General features: G+C 55.0%; 1 long non-coding RNA gene across 2 annotated transcripts; it reads left to right on the top strand.

The window, feature by feature from the left end:
• The first annotated feature begins 3,259 nt into the window (after window positions 1-3,259).
• LOC149123189 (uncharacterized) lies at window positions 3,260-12,139 on the top strand. Of its 2 annotated transcripts, none has more exons than XR_016218342.1 (3): window positions 3,260-3,472; window positions 10,429-10,702; window positions 10,906-12,139. It is a non-coding gene; the product is annotated as an uncharacterized LOC149123189 (long non-coding RNA). The 2 variants fall into 2 exon arrangements; XR_016218341.1 differs by having other exon boundaries at window positions 10,429-10,723; window positions 10,906-12,138.
• Window positions 12,140-18,434: the final 6,295 nt, after the last annotated feature.

The raw sequence follows: 18,434 nt of genomic DNA, 5'->3' as shown, positions 1-18,434 counted from the left end.
TGTCTGCTCGGCCCTCCCCGGGTTTGCTGCTGGTTCTTCCCGGGTTGGCTACCGACCCTTCCACCTCCGTGGAGGGGCGGGACCCCCTGCCACTTTCCCCACTTCCGCGGGGGAGCAGCACACCGCCGGCAGGCTCTCTCGGGGGCTGCTCAGGTGTTCCTTCAGATGTTCCTGGTGCATGTTGTCTCTCTCCTCCTTTTATAGTCCTCTTCCACCAATCCCAACTCTGCTACCCACACGCCGAGCACGCTGCTCTCCTCCAATCAGGAGCGGGATCAGCTCCTGCAGGTTACTGGTTGAACTGGAGGCAGCTGTGTAAAAGCTGTTTACTCCTCTCCCAGCGCCATATTGTGGGAGAGCAGATGCATAGAATAAGTCTTAATTCCAGTAACTTAGTCTAGTCCCAGTTGCTCCCCACAGTCCGTGGCCTGCTGGTCATAGCTTCAGGGTTGTCCTCCTGGCCCTGCTGTTCTGAGACTGGGGACCGCTGGAGTCCCCAGGCAGCGCCTTCGCCCAGGCCTGGGGAGAACCCGCCCCCTGGTGGCCAGGAGCTGCCCAGCACCTTGGGTGCCTGCAGAGAGAGAATTCGCCTTGGTCATGATTGTTTTAAAAGAAAATCCATTTCTAAAAAGCTGACCAGGTGCATCTCCCAGGGGATCCCACGCCCTTGGAGAAAGCCGTGTTGGATTTTGCAAAGTCAGAGGCACTCTGGATTCTCTTAGCACTGCTGAGTGGGGGAGGGGTGCCTGAAAATGGTGGCTTCAGTGATTGGCAGCTCTGCAAGGCTCTCCCTGGGCACAGTTTCTGTACGTGTGCAACCTGCCTTCTTCCACTCTTTAAATGGATCTAACAGCCCTGTCAGGGCGAATATCGGGCTACTTTGAGCAGGGGGCAGAAAAATGGAATTAAGTTTATTTTAGTCCAAAAAATTTTTTAAATCATGTATTTTCTATGAGCTTTTGGAAGACCCCCCCATATGCACAGGTTCCAAGTTTTTTTTTTTTTTTTTTTTTGACAGGCAGAGTGGACAGTGAGAGAGAGAGACAGAGAGAAAGGTCTTCCTTTGCCGTTGGTTCACCCTCCAATGGCCGCCGCGGCCGGCGCGCTGCGGCCGGCGCAGCGCGCTGATCCAATGGCAGGAGCCAGGAGCCAGGTGCTTTTCCTGGTCTCCCATGGGGTGCAGGGCCCAAGCACCTGGGCCATCCTCCACTGCACTCCCTGGCCACAGCAGAGGGCTGGCCTGGAAGAGGGGCAACCGGGACAGAATCCGGCGCCCCGACCGGGACTAGAACCCGGTGTGCCGGCGCCGCAAGGCGGAGGATTAGCCTAGTGAGCCGCGGCGCCGGCCTTTTTTTTTTTTTTTTTTTTTTTTTTTGACAGGCAGAGTGGACAGTGAGAGAGAGAGACAGAGAGAAAGGTCTTCCTTTGCCGCTGGTTCACCCTCCAATGGCCGCCGCTGCAGCCGGCGCACCGCGCTGATCCTGGCAGGAGCCAGGATCCAGGTGCTTTTCCTGGTCTCCCATGGGGTGCAGGGCCCAAGCACCTGGGCCATCCTCCACTGCACTCCCTGGCCATAGCAGAGAGCTGGCCTGGAAGAGGGGCAACCGGGACAGAATCCGGCGCCCCAACCGGGACTAGAACCCGGTGTGCCGGCGCCGCAAGGTGGAGGATTAGCCTATTGAGCCACGGCGCCGGCTGGCCTTTTTTTTTAATATATATAAAAGCGCTAAATTTTATTCCAGGAATGACTCTGTTACCCTGAACTGGTAATTTAAGATTTCCATCAGCAGCAAGACTGCTTGCTCAGATATTAGGTCAGTCATAATCAAGTCTAAAAGTTGGATTTCAAAAGTTTCTGCGCCAAAATAAGGTTATCTTTTCTTAAGGAAAATATTTATTTATTTATTTGAAATGTAATTGCAGAGAAAGAGTGAGTAAGTGAGAGAGAGAGAGAGAGAGAGAGAGAGAGAATCTTCCATCCACCAGTTCATTCTGCAAATGTCTGCAACAGCTGAGACTGGGCCAGGCCAAAGCCAGGAGCCTGGAACTCCCATGGGGGTGGCTGGAGCCCAAGCCCTTGGGCCGTCTTTTGCTGCTTTCCCAGGCGCATTAGTGGGGGAGCTGGATCGGAAGCAGGGTGGTGAGGATTTGAACTGGCGCTCCGATACGGGATGCCAGAGTTGCAGGTGGCGGCTGTGCCACGATGCTGGCCCCTAACCTCGTCTTTGAGTTCCGTTTTCCGTGCATGTTTGGAGTCTCCTCGTGAGCACGTCATCTACTAAATGGACTGTAAACGCAGCGCGCCCGTGCTCGCATTCCTCAGCTTTCAGCCCGCACGGTGTTTATTTGTAGTGGGAGCAGAGCTCTGAGTGTCTGCCATGAACTCATTTACAAGCATTTTTGTCCCTGTTATGTAATGCCCTGGATCGGGTGCTGGCTGTTTGGGTGTTACTGGGGGCAGGGGGTGGTTGTGGAGGAGGAGGAAGAAGACTGGAAAAAGACCTGAACCTCCCCGGGAGCCTCTCTCCGGTTCAGACGCAACATACACAGATGACACAACCAGCAAACAATTGCAAAACAGAAAGAGAGTGTAACGAAACAGCCATGTGCTGAGAGCTGCAAGCAGCGTGGGCGGCCGCGGATGGCAGCAAACCGGGTTTGCCAGGAGTCTGGAGGGTCGCCAGGCCCACCGTCTAGGGGCTGGGGGTGGGGTGGGGAATGTCGAGGAAGGGGCCAGCATCCGCACCTCCTTGCGGGTACAGCCAGCGTGCCTCCTGCGGCGCTGAGACACGTCTGGCAATGACCCTCATGGTGGCAGAGACCCCACTTCTTGTTGCTACCGTGTGGCTGCCACACACCATCACATACAAGCCACGTCCAGGTCCCCCACCTCCCCCGGCCCACTGATGCCTCTACCTGCCCAGACCTATGTCTTCACCAGGAACTGTTAGGGCATCCCCCACTGGCACAGCCCTGTCTAGGTTCTGCTGGGTAAGCCCTTGTCCTGCCTCTGCCTTTGTCCCCGAAGGGAGAAAGCTGAGCCCTTGGGTCCCTGCAGCCTTGAGGGCTCCGAGTGCTGGAAGCCAGGCGCGCCGTGCAGAGAACGCGGGTGGCTGGTGCAGTTCTTGCCTGCACAGGCTCTGGCCAACTCCAGGGGGCAGCTGTCCACTCGGGATGTGCTGTCCTGCAGGGTTGTTCGTCCTGGTCACTGGGCTGGTTACCGAATGTAGCACCCAAAGCCGGGGGTGTGGGGTGGGGAGGGCTTGAGGGCAGGAGCCGGTTGCTTGGGACAACGAGCGAGGTTCAGAGGGAGGTCCAAGCGGGCCTGTCCATTGCTGGTAATTTTTCAAAAGACAAACAGAACGCAAGCGCATTTATTCACAACGGGGTAATGCGATTGCCACACAATCTGGAAATGTTCCGGGATCAGAGAGTTGCTGAGTGAGGGAGAAACGCAGCTGAAGACAACCAGGTGAGTAAAATACCTAGAGAGTTCAGGTTCCAGCTCCCGGGAGCCGCTGTCAGCCGGCTCGCGGCCCCAGGGAGGGCTTCTGCTCTCGGCGCCGTCCTCAGCCTTTGGACTTGAACCTGGCTGTGCGCCGGATGGCCCAGCTACACTCTGTCGTGTGGGCTCGGTGCAGAACCACTGAGCTCCTGGGGCTCGGGCTGGGGCAGCAGGGGCATCCTTTGGATGCTTTGTCTCCCAGGTAAGAGAACCCCGAGCCACAGACGTGCTCAGTGGCGACAGTCCCTGTGTCGCTTGACGGGCAGTGAAGGCGGGCCCCAGGAGCAGCTCCTCAGTGAGGGCTGCGGACCCCAGATCCTGTGTCCATCTGTCCACCCCTTCCCCTTGCTGGGTGTGTGTGTGTGTGTGTGTGTGTGCATGCCCTTCTTTTGAAAAAAAAAAAAGTTGACTTATTTATTGATAATTACTTGAAAGGCAGAAAGAGAGGGAGGGAGAGAGAGAGAGATCTTCCATTTGCTGGTTCACTCCTCTCCAAATGCCTGCATCAGCCAGGGCTGGGCCGGGCCCAAAGCCAGGAGCCCAGAACTCCATCCAGGTCTCCCACGTCGGTGGCAGGGGCCCAAGGACTTGCGCCATCACCTGCTGTTTTCCGGAGTGTGCATTAGCAGGGAGCTGGATTAGAAGCAGAGCAGGAGGCCGGCACCGCAGCTCACTAGGCTAATCCTCCACCTAGCAGCACCGGCACACCGGGTTCTAGTCCCGGTCAGGGTGCCGGATTCTGTCCCGGTTGCCCCTCTTCCAGGCCAGCTCTCTGCTGTGGCCCGGGAGTACAGTGGAGGATGGTCCAGGTGCTTGCACCCGTTTGTCACTAACCAGGTCCCGGGCCCCTCTCCCTCCCCTGTCTCTTCTAGGGACAGGAAGAGCTCACTTTCCCAGCCTGCCTTGCAGCTAGGAGCAGCCCTGGGACGCGGCCGCGACCAGGGAGATCTAAGGGGACTCTGGGGAAGCTCTGGGTGCCCTAAAGCATCAGGTGTTCTTTCCTCCTGCTCTGTGCGGACAGGTCCCTTGGCACCACGTGACAAAGGCCAGGAGAGTCACAGAGACGCCATCTCACGTGATCCCAGCCACCGACCACGCAGGAACTTGCTCTGACATCACTGAATACCTCTACACCGTGGACGGTGGCTTTCTCCTGGGAGGGAGAAGACTTCTCCCAGGAGTAGCCCTACCCCTGCCCTGGACTTCTCCCCAGGATACGCATGAGATGGGTCCCTGCCCTGGACTTCTCCCCAGGATACGCATGAGATGGGTCCCGAACCCTTTCCTCATTCCCTCACTCTCCAGGGGCAAAGGAGCACCTGTAGGCCAATTACTCAGCTAGACACCTGCTCGGCAACACAGGCAGGTGTTGGTCTGTGCCGGGGGCTGAGGCACCTGTTTTGGTTCCCATGGATTAGTGTTTTTCCGGGGGTTCCCAAATCACCCCTTCCTTCTTGCTCAACCTCACGTCCAATGTTTGCTGTTTCTCTGTGTGTGTTTGTGTGTGTTAAAGACTTATTTATTTTAAAGACAGAGTGACAGAGAGAGGGAGATCTCCCACCTGTTGGTTCACGCCCCAAATGGCTACAATAGACAGGATTGGGCCAAGCTGAAGCTAGGGGGGCCAGGAACTGCATCTGGGTCTTCCGTGTGGGTGGCAGGGGCCTGCGTACTTGGGTCATCTGCCGCTGCTTTCCCAGGCGCGTTGGCGGGGGCTGGACTAAAGCAGCGAGCCCGGGACTTGCACAGACACTGTGATATGGGGTGCGGGTAGCTCAGCTCCCCGCGCCGTGGCCCAGCCTCAGGCCGGTGTTGCAGCTCCTATTTTCTCCTTTCAGAAACTGGAATGGCCTTTAATAGTCTTGTCTTCTGCTCTCTCTCTTTTTAAAGATTTATTTGAAAGTCAGAGTTACACAAAGAGAGAAGGAGAGGCAGAGAGAGAGCGAGAGAGAGAGAGGAGAGGTCTTCCATCCACTGGTTCACTCCCCAGTTGGCTGCAATGACCGGAGCTGCACCGATCCGAGGCCAGGAGCCAGGAGCTTCCTCCGGGTCTCCCACGTGCGTGCAGGGGCCCAAGGACTTTGGCCATCCTCTACTGCTTTCCTAGGCCACAGCAGGGAGCTGGATTGGAAGTGGAGCAGCCGGGACTTGAACCGGTGCCCATATGGGATGCCAGCACTGCAGGTGGCAGCTTTACCCACTATGCCACAGCACCGGCCCCATCACTCTCTCTTTTTTATGATTTGTTTGTTTGACAGGCAGAATGACAGGGGGAGAGAGAGAGAGAAATCTTCCATCTGCTTGTTCACTCCCCAAATGGTCACAACAACCAGGACCAGGCCAGGCCAATGCCAGGAGCCTGGAACTCCATCCCGGACTCCCACATGGGTGGCAGGGCCCCAGTCACTCAGGCCATCTTCTGCTGCTTTCCCAGGAGCACTAGCAGGGAGCTGGATCAGAAGTGGAGCAGCCAGGACTCAAACCCACACCCATGTGGGATGCCTGCACTGCAGGTGGCAGCTTTACCTGCTACACCACAGTGCGGTCCCCACCCTAGTATTTTTTTTTTTTTTTTTTGACAGGCAGAGTGGACAGTGAGAGAGAGAGACAGAGAGAAAGGTCTTCCTTTGCTGTTGGTTCACCCTCCAATGGCCGCCACCGCCGGCGCGCTGCGGCCGGCGCACCGCGCTGATCCGATGGCAGGAGCCAGGTACTTATCCTGGTCTCCCATGGGGTGCAGGGCCCAAGTACTTGGGCCATCCTCCATTGCACTCCCGGGCCACAGCAGAGAGCTGGCCTGGAAGAGGGGCAACCGGGACAGAATCCGGCGCCCTGACCGGGACTAGAACCCGGTGTGCCGGCGCCACAAGGCGGAGGATTAGCCTAGTGAGCCGCGGCGCCGGCCCCCCACCCTAGTATTCTGACAGCTGCTTATGTCCCCCACCATACAAGGTAACAGAAGCCCATGAAGGAAGAGGCAGGGGCTCCAGCTAGGCAGGAAGATACAGCAGGAGCAGCAGCCACCAGCCCAGGACCTCAAGTGTGCTTGGCTCTCACGCCTCCCAGGAAGCGGTGCTAACCATCTCCGTGTCTTTATGTACTTCGCTTCTCACGTTTCCTTTTAGAGCGGGGCTCTGATCGTTAACATTTTCTAGAGGCTTCAGCAAAACAGTCCTATGGAATCCTTGTGAACGTGCCCAAAGGTGCCACGCACCAACAGCCCCAGCACCAGGAGCCTGTTTTGTAGGGCATCCGCGTGAACAGGTGCAGGGACAAGGCTGCTCCCTGTGGTAGCTTGTATGGTGGAGGGCGGGGCTTCAGACAATTTCCTAAAAATGTGTATTATTGGGGCCTGCACTGTGGCATGGCAAGTTAGGCCTCTGCCTGTGACACTAGCATCCCATATGGGCACCAGTTCAAGACCCGGCTGCTCCACTTCCAATCCAGCTCCCTGTTAGTGCACCTGGGAAAGCAGTGGAAGATGGCCCCAGTGCTTGGGCCCCTCCACCCACATAGGAGACTCGGAAGAAGCTCCTGGATCCTGGCTTTGGCCTGGCCCAGCCCCAGCTGTTGCAGCCATTTGGGTAGTGAGCCAGTGGATGGAAGACCTCTCTCTTCTCTCCCTCTGTCTCTCTCTCTCTGTAACTTTGTCTTTCAAATAAATAAATCTTTTTTTAAAAATGTGTATTATCAAAAATTATGCATAGATTCCAAAATCTTATTTTTGCAGCAAAATGAACTTTATTTATTTATTTGAGAAGGACACAGACACATGGGGAGAGAGGGAGAGGGAGAGAGATTCCATTCACTGGTTCACGCCCCAAATATCTGCAAGGGCCAGGGCTGGCCCAGGCTGATGCTGGGAGCTGAGGACTCCATCCAAGTCTCCCACGCGGGTGGCAGAGACCCAAGTACTTGAGCCATCATCTGTTGCCTCCAAGGAACTGTGTTTGCAAGAAGCTGGAATCAGGAGCAGAACTGGGAGTCCCAAGTGGGATGAGAGTGTCCCAGACAGTCTTATTCTCTGGGCATTTGTGTCTTCCTGTCTCCAGCATCTCACACCCTCATTAAAAACCTGTGCACTCTGGGGCCGGCGCCATGGCTTACTTGGTTAATCCTCCGCCTGCGGTGGCGCCCGCATCCCATATGGGCACTGGGTTCTAGTCCCGGTTGCTCCTCTTCCAGTCCAGCTCTCTGCTGTGGCCCGGGAGAACCAATGGAAGGAAGACCTTTCTCTCTGTCTCTCTCTCTCACTGTCTAACTCTATCTGTCAAATTAAAAAAAAAAAAAAAAAGCCTGTGCACTCATTCATAATATAAAATAAAGCAGCAAGTGATGGACCTGTTTCAGCTGGGCTCCTGCCAGTGCAGAGACTGCCCAGAGAGCAGGAGACAAGGCCAGGCTGGGAGGTGACAGGAAGGCGGGGATCCCTGCACAAGCATCGCCACGACACGGATGCCGGCAAGCAGGGAAGGCGTCCCGGGGGCGGAGGGAGAACAGAGGACCTGGGAGACGAATGTCCTGTGTCCTGTGCTGATGGGAGAGCCCTCCGCAGTCCCTGTGGCCCCAGCACAGCTCCCTTTGGAGCTGAAGCTCATCAAAGTGCAAGAGGGCTGGACCCATGTCTAGCACGGATGAGACTGGCCGGTGTGATGAGAAGACGGAATTGTGGGCGTGTTTGGTACCTGTCCTGGGGTTTTGTTCTTTTCTGAAGATTTATTTATTTATTCGAAAGGCTGAGTGATAGAGATAGAGGGAGACACACACACACACACACAGAGAGAGAGAGAGAGAGAGAGAGAGAGAGAGAGATCTTCCAGCTGCTGGTTCACTGCCCAAATGGCTGTAACAAAGTTAAGTTTAGGGCCGGCGCCGCGGCTCACTAGGCTAATCCTCCGCCTAGCGGCGCTGGCACACCGGGTTCTAGTCCCGGTCGGGGCGCCGGATTCTGTCCCGGTTGCCCTTCTTCCAGGCCAGCCCTCTGCTGTGGCCAGGGAGTGCAGTGGAGGATGGCCCAGGTGCTTGGGCCCTGCACCCCATGGGAGACCAGGAAAAGCACCTGGCTCCTGGCTCCTGCCATCGGATCAGCGTGGTGCGCCGGCAGCAGCGCGCCGACCGCGGCGGCCATTGGAGGGTGAACCAGCGGCAAAGGAAGACCTTTCTCTCTGTCTCTCTCTTTCACTGTCCACTCTGCCTGTCAAAAAAAAAAAAAAAAAAAAATGTAAAACAAAGTTAAGTTTAGGGACTGGCATTGTAGCAGGGTGGTTTAAGCCACCGCCTGCAGTGTCAGCATCTCATATGAGAGCTGGTCCCTGTCCCCTGCTCCACTTCCGATCCAGCTCCCTGCTGATGCACCTGGGGAGGCAGCAGAAGACGGCCCAGGTGCTTGGGCCCCTGCCACCCACGTGGGAGCCTGGATGGAGTTCCCGGATCCAGGCTTCAGTCTGGCCCATCCCTGGCTGTTGCAGCCTTTTTTTGGGAAGGGAACCAGCAGACGGAACATCTCTATCTCTGTCTCTTCCACCCTCTTTGTCACTCTGCCTCTCAAGTACAAATTTTGAAATCTAGGCTGGCGCCGCGGCTCACTAGGCTAATCCTCCACCTGCGGCGCCGGCACACCGGGTTCTAGTCCCGGTTGGGGCGCCGGATTCTGTCCCAGTTGCCCCTCTTCCAGGCCAGCTCTCTGCTGTGGCCCGGGAGTGCAGTGGAGGATGGCCCAAGTGCTTGGGCCCTGCACCCCATGGGAGACCAGGGGAAGCACCTGGCTCCTGCCATCGGATCAGCGCAGCGCGCCGGCGGTGGCAGCCATTGGAGGGTGAACCAACGGCAAAGGAAGACCTTTCTCTCTCTCTCTCTCACTCACTGTCCACTCTGCCTGTCAAAAAAAATTTTTTTTGAAATCTATGCAGTTTTCTTTTTTCATAGTGCACATTTTTGTGAACTTTTTGAAGATGCCTGGGACTCTGCATTTCAGACAGTTAAGCAATGGAGAATTAGAGGGTCTTGCCTGCACGCTGAGTTACTAGAAAAAAATAATTTCTGAGAATGTTCATTGCAGGGCAGTTGGTGTTAGTGAAAAGCTGTCCCCACTAGAAGACTGATGAAAGGAATGATGCTGGGCGGGGCATTTGGCCAAGTGGTTGAGACGGTGGAGAAGGTGCTCATATCCAAAATCGCAGTGCCTGGGGGCCATACTGGGCTCTGGCTCCTGGCTACAGCTTCCTGCTGGTGCAGACCACCGGAGGCAGAGGTGGGGGCTGCCGTGGTCGGACCCCCGACACCCACGCTGGAGACCCCGACTGAGTCTCTGTCTCCCGACTTGGGCCCTGCTCCAGTTCTGGCTGTTGCAGGCATTGGAGAAATAAACCACTGGCTGGGGCTCTCTCTCTCTCAAATAAAAATGAAACCACAGGTAATTTTAAAAATGAGAAAAGAGAGAGATGGTGTATAAAATGGTGCAGAGAAAGAGAGAGACACAGAGAGAGACAGAGAGAGAGAAAGATCTTCCATCTGCTGCTTCACTCCCCTAAATGAGCACAATGACCAGGGTGGGGCCAGGTCAAAGCCAGGAGCCAGGCGCTCCATCCGGGTCTCCCACGTGGGTGCAGGGGTCCAAGAAACGGGGCCGTCTGCTGTTGCTTTCCCAGGTGCATTAGCAGGGAGCTGGAACAGAAGTGGAGCAGCTGGATCTTAGGACTCAAACCGTTACTCATACGGGGTGCCAACATCACCAGTGGCAGCTCCGCCCACTGCGTCACGATGGCAGCCCTTCCTTAAGTGTGGGACACAGGCTGCCACGCCCAGCCTCTTCCTCCCTGGCACACACTTCAGGCAGAAAACGTCACCGATGCTGTCTCCCAAATTTCCACTCCATCTGGATTCAAACCCAGCTGGGCAAACAGCCTTTCGTCTCCCTTCCACAGGCATCGTATGAGTCAGCCGGCAGCCGAGGATTGTGACGGTGATGGCAGGACACAGTGGTCAGCTCCGTGGTTCAGCTCCAGCTTGGCCGTTGCCCTTCTAGGTGATGCTGGGCAAAGCGCTTGAGCCCTGCGGTTCCAATGACCTCGTCCGTAACATGAGGAGGACAGCGGGGTGGCTGTGAGCCCTGAGTGAGCTCACGAACCCGACATGCGTAGCTTGCCTGGTCCGGTGCTGGCGGCCCTCAGTCACAGGTGCCCACGGAGCACTTGGAATGTGAGTTCTTCAAATTGAGACGTAAGTGTGGTTTCACATAGGATTTTGAAGGTTTAATACAAAACCAGGTAAAATAACTCACTGTTAATTTCTTAGAGTGATGACGTGTTGAAATGATGATATTTTGCATCTATTGGGTTATATAAAATATGCATTCCAAATGGGCACTGATTTGAGTCTCGGATGCTCTACTTCCAATCCAGATCTCATCTAAGGCCTGGGAAAGCAGTGGAAGATGGCCCAAGTCCTTGGGCCCCTGCACCCACATGGGAGACCCAGAAGAAGCTCCTGGCTCCTGGCTTCCGATTGGTGCAGCTCCAGCCATTGCAACCATTTGAGGAGTGAACCATCAGATGGAAGACCTCTCTCTCTCTCTCTCTCTCTCTCTCTCTCTCTCTCTCTGCCTCTTGTAACTTTGCCTTTCAAACAAATAAATACATCTTTAAAAAAGAGAGAGAGATAATTTCAGGGGTGGGTGTTCTGTGCAACCGTTGAGACACCACTTGGGACATCTGCACCCCAGATCGGAGCCTGGTTTGAGCCCTGGTTCTCCTTCCCATCCCAGCTGTCAGCTAACATGCACTCTGGGAGGCACAAGGCGCTGGCTCTAGTGGCTGAGTCCCTGCCGGCATGTGGGAGGTTGGATTGAGTTCCAGGCTCCTGGTTTAACCTGGCCAAGCTATGGCTGCTATGAGCAGGTAGGGAAATAAACCAGAAGGTCTTGTCTCTGCCATTGATATAAAGTGAAAATGGATAAAAATGTAAAAACATACAAGATAAAAGTTGACATGTGGGCATTTGTCCTAGTCGTTCAGGTACCACGGAGCTGCCTGCGTCCCATATTACAGCGCCTGGATTTGGGCACCAGTTCTGCTCCTGCTTCCTGCTTGTTGCTAACGCAATCCCTGGCTGTTGGCTCAATTTCTTGGGGCCCACCACCCACACGGGAAATCCAGGACGAATCCCCAGCTCCTGTCTTTGCCCTCAGCCCAGCCCCCACCATCATGGAATTAGGAGTTATAAACAAAATAAATAAATTTATAACAAGACAATGTTGGGGACCGATGTTGTGGCATAGTGGGTAAAGCTGCTGCCTGCAGTACCAGCACCCCACATGGGTACCGGTTCAAGTCCTGGCCGCTCCACTTCCGATCCAACTTCCTGCTAATGGCCTGGGAAAGCAATGGAAGAGGGCCCAAGTCCTCGGGCCCCAGAAGAAGCTTCTGTCTCCTGGCTTGGGATCGGCTCAGCTCTGGCCATTGCGGCTATTTGGAGAGTGAACCAGCGGATAGAAGACCTCTCTCTGTTTCTCTCTCTCATCTCTCTCTCTGCCTCTGCCTTTCCATCTCTGTAACTTTCAAATACGTAAATACACGTTTAAAAAAAATGAAAAAAGAAACTAGGTTCTAAAAAAAAACAAAAAAGTGTATTTTTAAAAAATGGTAACTGTTTTTGTATCAGAGAAAATTAAATTCCATATATTTTTGGTAATATTCATTTTCTGTGAATTTTGTAAAGACTTCTTGAATTATTATAGCTAATTCCCTGTAGGGTTTGTATTAGCTTTTTAAAGCACAGCTACTGGACAGCTTGAAACTCCATCTGTGGCTTGCACCCTGGGCTTATTGGACAGCGGCTGCCTGGAGCGAGGCCTGGCATGGGGCGACGGCCGAGACCGGCAGCTGCCATCGGTGTGGAGCCCCTGGCGTGCGGTGAGCCCTTGGCAAAGGGCAGCCCTGGGTCCTGAGGTCTCCTGGCCACTCCCCTCCACTCCCTACAGGCCTGGTTCACTGTACTCGCCCACGAGAGCCCTTGCTCTTGCCCTTCCCCTCCCTGTCCCCGGAGACCTCTGGCACTTCCCCACTGTACCCCGACAGATGCAGTATGGGCCCCGGCTGTCCCCTCAGCCTGGCAGGTGCTGGCGAGGAGACCCCAGCCCCAGCGGGGCGTGAGGTCCCATCCACTGCTCAGGAGTCTGCCGTGTGCACCCCAGGCTGCAAGTCGTCCATGCGTCAGGTGGTGGAGGGGGGGCAGTTTTGTCCAGGAAAACGTCTCGCCAGCTACTTGGGTAGAAGAAGGGCAGGGGCCAAGGGCCTGGGGAGGGGAGATGGTTGAACACACAGGAACTGAACAGTTTCACAGAACTGTTCAGGGCAGCCAGAACGGGAACTCGGGGACCCCCAAAGAGAGGAGAAGGCGGGAGAAGATGGTAGAGGTGAAGGCTGGGAAGACCAACGGGCAGGGCCTGAGCCTCGGTGGGGCTGGGGGCCAGGAGAAAACCCGTGGTAATGGCGGGGCCTGGGATGGCTGTTTTATTGTAATAAAACACACATGAGCCAGCGCCGCGGCTCACTAGGCTAATCCTCCGCCTTGCGGCGCCGGCACACCGGGTTCTAGTCCCGGTCAGGGCGCAGGATTCTGTCCCGGTTGCCCCTCTTCCAGGCCAGCTCTCTGCTGTGGCCAGGGAGTGCAGTGGAGGATGGCCCAGGTGCTTGGACCCTGCACCCCATGGGAGACCAGGAGAAGCACCTGGCTCCTGCCTTTGGATCAGCGCGGTGCACCGGCCGCAGCGCGCCAGCCATTGGAGGGTGAACCAACAGCAAAAGGAAGACTTTTCTCTCTGTCTCTCTCTCTCACTGTCCACTCTGCCTGTCAAAAAAAAAAAAAAAAGAAAAGAAAGAAAAAACCCACATGAAATTTACTGTCTGCATCATTTTTAAATGTTTATGTTCATCTACTTGAAAAGCAGGAAGAGAGAGAGAGAGTGTCTTCCATCCATTGGTCCACTCCCCAGAGGCCAGACATGAGCTTGAAGTCAGGAGCCTGGAGCTCCATCAGGAGCTGGATCAAAGCAGAGCCAGGACTGCACCAGGCGTCCTTAGCGGCAGCTTAACCCACACAGTCCGACGGTGTTAAGCGCAGCCGTCACCACCATCCACCCCCAGACACCATCTTCCTGGCTTCTCAAACCAAAGCTGTCCGCATCAAAGGCTGGCTCCCCCTCGCCCCCTGCCCAGCCCCTGGCCACCCCGTCCCGGCACTTCTCAGAAGTGGAAGCCTCCAGCGTTTGTCCTTCCTTGCCCGGCCTGTTTTGCTGAATCGGATGCCCGCAAGGTTTGTCCGTGTTGTAGCAGGTGTCGGGATTTCCTTCCTGTCTGAGACAAGGAGGTCTCATTGTATGTGCCGTTGTGGTTTGGCTGCTGGGCGCTGCGCTGCTAAGAGCATAGAACAAAAGCCTTTTCAGGGCCCTGCTTCTGGGTCATTTAGGTACCCCTGGAAGAGGCGTGTCTGCGTTGGAGGTAGCTCTGTTTTGGATTTTGTGAGCAGCTTCCAGATTTTTCCACGGGACCGTGTTACTTTTCCTGCCAGCAGTGCACAGGGTTCCAGTTTCTCCACATCCTTCCCAACCCTGATTTTCTGTTTATTTTGTTCTGTGGCTTAGCCAAGGTTCTCCAAAGAAACAGACTCAGTAGGCTCTCCATAGTGTGCGGGCGGTGATGGTGGTGATGGTGGTGATGGTGGTGGTGGTGGTGGTGGTGGTGGTGGAGAGAATGGGGCTTTATTATAAAGAATTATAAAAGGGAGGTGTTTGGGGGCCAGCACGGTGGCATAGTGTATAAAGCTGTTGCCTACAGTGCCACCATCCCATATGGGCACCAGTTCGAGTCCCAGCTGCTCCACTTCTGATCCAGCTCTCTTCTATGGCCTGAGAAAACAGTGGAAGATGGCTCAAGGGCTTGGGCTCTTGCACCCAAGTGGGAGACTCAGAAGAGGCTTCTGGCTCCTGGCTTCAGATTGGCCCAGCTCTGACCATTGCAGCCAACTGGGGAGTGAACCAGTGGATAGAAGACCTCTCTCTCTCTCTCATTCTGCCTCTGCCTTTCAAATAAACAAATAAATAAATCTTTGGGGCCGGCGCTGTGGCAAAGTGGCTTAACACCCGGCCTGAAGCGCTGGCATCCCATATGGGCACAGGTTCGAGACCTGGCTGCTCTGCTTCCAATCCAGCTCTCTGCTGTGGCCTGGGAAAGCAGTAGAAGATGGCCCAAGTGCTTGGGCCCCTGCACCTGTGTGGGAGACCTTCAGGAAGCTCCTGGCTCCTGGCTTTGGGTTAGCGCAGCTCTGACCATTGTAGCCAACTGGGGAATGAATCAGCAGATGGAAGACCTCTCTCTCTCTCTTGCTCTTGCTCTCTCTCTCTTTGCCTCTCCTCTCTCTGTGTAACTCTGACTTTCAAATAAATAAATAAATCTTTTAAAAATAAATCTTAAGAAAAAAATCAAGGGGAGGTGTTTGGTGCAGAAGGCTTCACCTGGGATGCCGCACCCCTATCAGCGCCCCTGGTTCTGAGTCTGGGCTCCGTTCTTATTCCCCGCTTCCTGCTGAGGTGCACCCTGGGAGGAGCAGGGCATGGCTGCAGGGGCTGGGTGCCTGCCACCCACTGGGGAGACCTGGCTGATAAGGGCATCTGGGGGAACGAACCAGTGGATAGACCATCTCTCTCACTCTCTGTCTCTCAAATTAGAAAGAAAGAAAATTTTAAAAAGATGTGAGGTATGGCACTGGCTTAACAATTATGTTACAAAGAACAGCAGCAAAGAGACCCGGAGGAAGCTCCTGGCTCCTGGCTTTGGAGTGGTGCAGCTCTGTCTGTTGCAGTCATCTGGGGAGTGAACCAGCAGATGGAGGACCCCCCCCCCCCTGCCTCTGGCTCTCTGTGCCTTTCAAATATATAAATAAATATTTTTTTAAAAAAAAAGAAGGAAAAAAGATATTTATTTATTTGTAAGGCACAGTTAGAGAGAAAGAGAGAGAGAGAGAGAGAGATCTTCCATCTGCTGATTTACTCCCCAGATGGCCACACCTACTGTGTCACAACGCCAGTCGCTCTTGTCTTCTTCTTCTTCTTCTTCTTCTTCTTCTTCTTTTTTTTTTTTTTTTTGACAGGCAGAGTGGAGAGTGAGAGAAAGAGAGAGACAGAGAGAAAGGTCTTCCTTTTCCATTGGTTCACCCCACAATGGCCGCCGCGGCCGGTGTGCTGCGGTCAGCGCATCACGCTGATCTGAAGGCAGGAACCAGGTGCTTCTCCTGGTCTCCCATGGGGTGCAGGGCCCAAGCACTTGGGCCATCCTCCACTGCACTCCTGGGCCACAGCAGAGAGCTGGCCTGGAAGAGGGGCAACCGGGACAGAATCCGGTGCCGGTGCCGCAGGCGGAGGATTTGCTCTTGTCTTCTAACATTAAAAAATATCTATTTTTAAAATTTGTGAGTGTGTGTGTATGTGTGTGTGTGTGAGAGAGAGAGAGAGAGAGAGAGAGAGAGAGAGAGAGAGAATGTTCCTACCTGTCCCCAGATGCCCACAGTGGCCGGGCTAAGCCAGGTAGAAGCAGGGAGCCAGGCACCCAGTCCAGGTCTCTCGCATGGGTGGAGCCGGGGACGGAGCCCAGCCACTCTTTGGTGAGGGATGTGGGTATCTAAAGCTGCATCTTAACTATTGGCCAAACGCCTGCCCCTGACACTTGTTTTGTCTCTATTTCTGGACTCCTTGATTTGTCAAAAGTCATCAATGAGTGGACAGAAATGAGTATTCATAAAGGAGAAATGGTTAGGGGGTCATGGATCATCATTCAGTGAACTCCCATGGGGCTGGTGCTGTGGCCTAGTGTGACACCAGGATCCCTAGTGTGACACCAGGATTCCTAGTGTGACACCAGGTACCAGTTCAAGTCCCGGCTGCTCTACTTCCGATCCAGCTCCCTGCTAGTGTGCCTGGGAAAGCAGCCGAAGATGGCCCAAGTGCTTGGGCCTCTGCACTCACATGGGGGACCCGGAAGAAGCTCCTGGCTTCAGCCTGGCCCAGCTCCGGCTGTTGTGGCCATCTGGGGAGTGAGCCAGCAGATGGAAGCTGTCTCTCTGTGTCTCTCCCTCTTTCTCTGTAATTGGCAAATCAATGAATCTTTAAAACAAGGGGAACACTCATTTAATCCCACGCAGCTTGGGCTGGGGCACGATGTTCCTGGCGTGGAGATCTGTGTGACATTTTGGGCGTGGTGTCAGGAGGGTCCCTTTTCATTCTCTCTCGAGCGGGACGCCCAGCCAGAAGGTGTGACTCCTGCCCTCTGGCTGTCTCTCAAGACCCTCCTGGTCATGCGGGATCCCTGGAGCTGCCGTGTGAATCCTGGGACAGTTTTCTTTGTGAGGAGGAGCAGGTGGGGGTGGGGGCTGCATGGGGCAGGCAGGGGGGCTCAGGAGGGCAGCAGTGGGGGTCTGGGGCCAGGGGAGGGCGGCTGGGCGGCGGGGGTGGGGGGTCTCCCTGCCGGCGGGGTGGGGGCGGGAGGAGCTTCTGTTTAGAACGCCGTGGTCATCCCCGCAGCTGGGCAGGTGGCCCAGCCTGGGCAGTTGTCACTCTCAGGCCCCGTGTCCCTGCCTGGCCTCACCCAACGGGCAGACCAGCGTGAAGACCAGGCCTGGGGGAAGGGCAGCCGGGCTCTGGCTGTGGGAGGGACGGTGTCCCAGCCTGGGGCCCTGCCTGCTGCCCCTCCCTGGGGAGACACTGCCCCCTTCTGGCTCTTTGTCAACCGACTCCTCCCACCTGCGACAGGCATTCCGGAGAAGGAAACCATGAATGGGACGAGGCTTCCTGTCCCTGCTAACATCCCTGTCTTGTATTTTTTTGTCTGTTTGTTTTCGAGAGGCAGAGAGAGAGAGAGAGAGAGAGAGCACCAGCAGGCACCCATCTGCTGGTTTTGGGGCCAGACTGAAGCCAGACTGGCCTGTTGCTTGTAGCTCAATCCAGGTCTCCAGTGTGGGTGGCAGGAATCCAGTTATTTTCGTCTCCCAGAGTCCACATTAGCAGGGAGCTGAAGCAGGGAATTGAACCCAGGTCTGATGTGGCCAAACTGCTAGGCCAAACACCTGTCCCACGAGTGGATATATTTTCATTTTTCTTTTCCTTTTTTTTTTTTTAGATTTATTTATTTATTTATTTGAGGGGTAGAATTATAGACAGAGAGAGGGAGAGACAGAGAGAGAGGTCTTCCATCTGCTGATTCACTCCCCGATGGCTGCAACAGCCAGAGATGTGCCGATCCAAAGCCAGGATCCAGGAGCTTCTTCCAGGTCTCCCGGGTGCCCAAGCACTTGGGCCATCTTCTACTGCTTTCCCCGGCCATAGCAGAGAGCTGGATTGGAAGAGGAGCAGCCGGGCTAGAACTGGCACCCATACGGGATGCCGGAGTCACAGGCGGAAGATTAACCTACTGCGCCGGCCCCTATATTTTCATTTTTCCAAAGATTTATTTATTTATTTGAAAGGCTGAGTTACACACACACACACACTCAGAGCTCCCAAGATCTTCCATCCATTGGTTCACTCCCCAAAATGGCTGCAATGGCTGGGACTGGGTCAAACCGAAGCCAGGAACCAGGAGCTTCTTTCGGGTCTCCTACATGGATGGCAGGGGCCCAAGTACTTGGGTCATCTTCTACTGCTTTCCCAGGCCATTCGCAGGGAGTTGGCTGAGAAGTGGAGCAGCCGGGACAGGAATGGGCACCCATATAGGATGTTGGCATTGCACATGGTGGCTTTACTTGCTACACCACAATGCTGGGCCACATATATTTCTTAAATGTTTATTTTTTAAAATCATTTTCATCTGGCCGGCGCCGTGGCTCACTAGGCTAATCCTCTGCCTTGCGGCGCCGGCACACTGGATTCTAGTCCCGGTCGGGG

The sequence above is a fragment of the Oryctolagus cuniculus genome, chromosome 12 (assembly GCF_051225735.1).
Source record: "Oryctolagus cuniculus isolate XC-2025 breed Fujian yellow rabbit chromosome 12, ASM5122573v1, whole genome shotgun sequence".
Taxonomy (NCBI): domain Eukaryota; kingdom Metazoa; phylum Chordata; class Mammalia; order Lagomorpha; family Leporidae; genus Oryctolagus; species Oryctolagus cuniculus.
This window is presented reverse-complemented; position numbering and strand designations above follow the sequence as displayed.